The sequence below is a fragment of the Asparagus officinalis genome, chromosome 8, assembly GCF_001876935.1.
Source record: "Asparagus officinalis chromosome 8, Aspof.V1, whole genome shotgun sequence".
Taxonomy (NCBI): Eukaryota; Viridiplantae; Streptophyta; class Magnoliopsida; order Asparagales; family Asparagaceae; genus Asparagus; species Asparagus officinalis.
The window spans coordinates 45,968,223-45,971,267 of record NC_033801.1 but is presented as its reverse complement, the minus strand read 5'-3'; positions in this window follow the sequence as shown (position 1 = coordinate 45,971,267).

The following is a 3,045-nucleotide window of genomic DNA, read 5'->3' as shown; positions in this document are numbered from 1 at the left end:
ACCACAGCTCCTATTATTCATGCACCGGACTGGACCTTACCCTTCGAACTGATGTGTGATGCATCTGATTCTGCGATTGGTGCTGTTTTAGGACAACGGTTTGATGGAAAACCGTATGTGATCTACTACGCCAGTAGGACTCTGAATGATGCCCAACAAAATTACTCTGTCACGGAAAAAGAGTTTTTAGCTGTAGTCTTTGCCTTAGAAAAATTCAGGTCCTACCTCGTCGGTTTCTTAACCAAAGTTTTCACAGATCATGCCACACTAAAGTATCTTTTGACCAAAAAGGATGCTAAAGCACGACTCATTAGATGGATTCTCCTTCTTCAAGAGTTTGACATTCAAATTCTTGATAGAAGGGGAACAAAGAACCTCGTAGCAGATCACCTCTCTCGACTCCCAAATGCACCAACATCAACCGTCCCGATCAATGAACATTTTCTAGATGAACAACTCCTAGAAATCCAATCTGTCCCATGGTTCGCTGACATTGTGAACTACATAGTCATGAACCAGATCCCTTCTCATTGGTCCAAACAGGATAGATCCCGTTTTCTCTCCCAAGTAAAATACTTTTACTGGGATGATCCATATCTGTTCAAATACTGTCCTGATCAGATCTTTAGGAGGTGTGTTCCCACTGAATAAACTAGGAGTGTTTTATCCTTTTGTCATGAGCTAGCATGTGGGGGCTACTTTAACCCAAGAAAAACAGCTAAAAAAATTCTCCAATCTGGGCTATACTGGCCCACTCTTTTCAAGGATTCATATGAGTTTTGCAAAACCTATAACCGTTGTCAGCTTTTAGGGAAGGTCACTAGACCCATCTTATCTGTTGAACTTTTTGATCTATGAGGTATAAATTTCATGGGACCATTTCCAAATTCCTTTGGAAATGTTTACATTCTAGTAGCCGTTGAATACATGTCAAAATGGGTTGAGGCGGTAGCTTGCAAAACTAATGACAACAAAATCGTTGTCAAGTTTTTGAAAGAGAACTTTTTTGCCCAGTTTTGAGTATCCCGAGCGATCATCAGTGACAACGGTACACATTTCTGTAACCGTTCTTTTGAGGCTTTGATGAGGAAAAATTCAATCACACACAAATTATCAACTCCTTATCACCCCCAAACAAGTGGCCAAGTAGAGGTCACAAACAGGCAGATATCTTAGAAAAAACAGTTAATCATAACAGAAAAGATTGGTCTGCAAAATTATATGATGCTCTGTGGGCATATAGAACAGCTTTCAAGGCCAATTTGGGGATGTCACCATACAGTCTAGTGTTTGGAAAAGCTTGTCACCTACCAGTAGAGTTGGAGCATCAAGCAATGTGGGTGATAAAACAGTTGAATTTTGACTCAGACTCGGCAGGTAAGAACAGATTGCTCCAAATAAATGAGTTGGAAGAAATTCAAAATGATGCATACATAAACTCAAAAATTTATAAAGAGAAAACCAAGATTTTTCATGACAAATCAATTTTACGAAAAAATTTCTCTCCAGGACAGAAAGTTTTATTGTATAATTCAAAATTGCATCTCTTTCCTGGGAAATTAAGATCAAGATGGACAGATCTATTTTTTATCAAACAAGTTTTTCCTCATGGGGCTGTCGAGATAGAAAATCCTAAAAATGGTAACATTTTTAAAATAAATGGTCAACGTCTGAAACCATTTTTAGAATTTTCTACGCTCGGAGAGGAAGATGTGTTGGTTCTTCATGAACCTTATTATCTATAAAATAAATAAATAAATAAATAAATAAATAAATAAAAATTAAAAAAATAACAATAACAATAAAATAAAATATTTTTTTTTCTCTTATTTGATTTCTTCATCCTCATACTAACAGTAATTGCAGATCCTTATCATCATTGTCGACCGAACAAATGTAAGTTCTTCAATTCTTATCTGCTTTACTTTGTGCATTAGCGAATTTATATTGAGGACAATGCAAAATTTAGGTGTGGGGGTGGGAAGTACATATTTTCCTCTTTATTTTATCATTTTGTTGCATTTTTGACATAGTTTTTGAAAAAAAATATAAAATATTGCCACTTGCCAAATTAATAGAGTTAAGTAATAATTGATCTAATTGATAGATTTTAAATTTTCTAATTCCTAGTTAGTGACATACTCAAGTTCACCTTTTATGATAACTCCAAATAAGATTCTTAAGAAATGAATTTTCAACTAGTATACTTTACTTAAGTCTTACCTTAGACTTTTAATTAAAAATAATGAAATTTTTGCATGCTTAACTTAGAGTTGAAAATATTTTTTTCAAGTTATCTTGATTTACATTTTTTCAGACTATATATACTTACACACACATATATATATATTAAAAAAAACTAACCTTATAAAAGAAGAGTGCAAAAAATGGGCACAAAAAAAACTCTTAGATTCAAGGTGATTCTATCTTATAAAGCCTAAATTGACTGAGTAATTAAGCCCAAAGAGTATTTTTATACTTAATAACCTAAGCCTAATTGGGTTGGGATTCATTGGCCAAAAACTCGTTAAATGGTCACTTAGAAAGCCCGTTAAAATAGAAAACAATCACCAAGAATTAAAGAGTAAAAAGATTTATTATTATATACATATATATCTATAACACTAACCATTTTTTTTTATATATATTGTTGTTTTGTATATATGGTCTTGAAAAATAATTTTTGATCAAGAGACTTGAAAGTTATTTAAAACAAAGGATTAGCATGTTCTTTTCAAAACTTTTAAATTAAATCTCTAAGATTTGACTTGGTTTTGTATTACTATAATGAAAAAGATTTTCTAAGGAATTTACATTGTAGTTATATATAAAAACGTTTTCTTGATTATTAACTAGCTTCAATTAGAATGTCTAAATATATCAAGGAAAATATGTTATTTACTGACTTATTTAAACTTGGCAAGTTGACCAAATTTTGTGGGTATATTTACTACAAACCCTCACGAGACTACAACTCGTCTACTAGGGTAACCTAGGAGTTTAAAGGCTTGTTGTATGCGCTAAATACAACCGTGATTCCTGCGA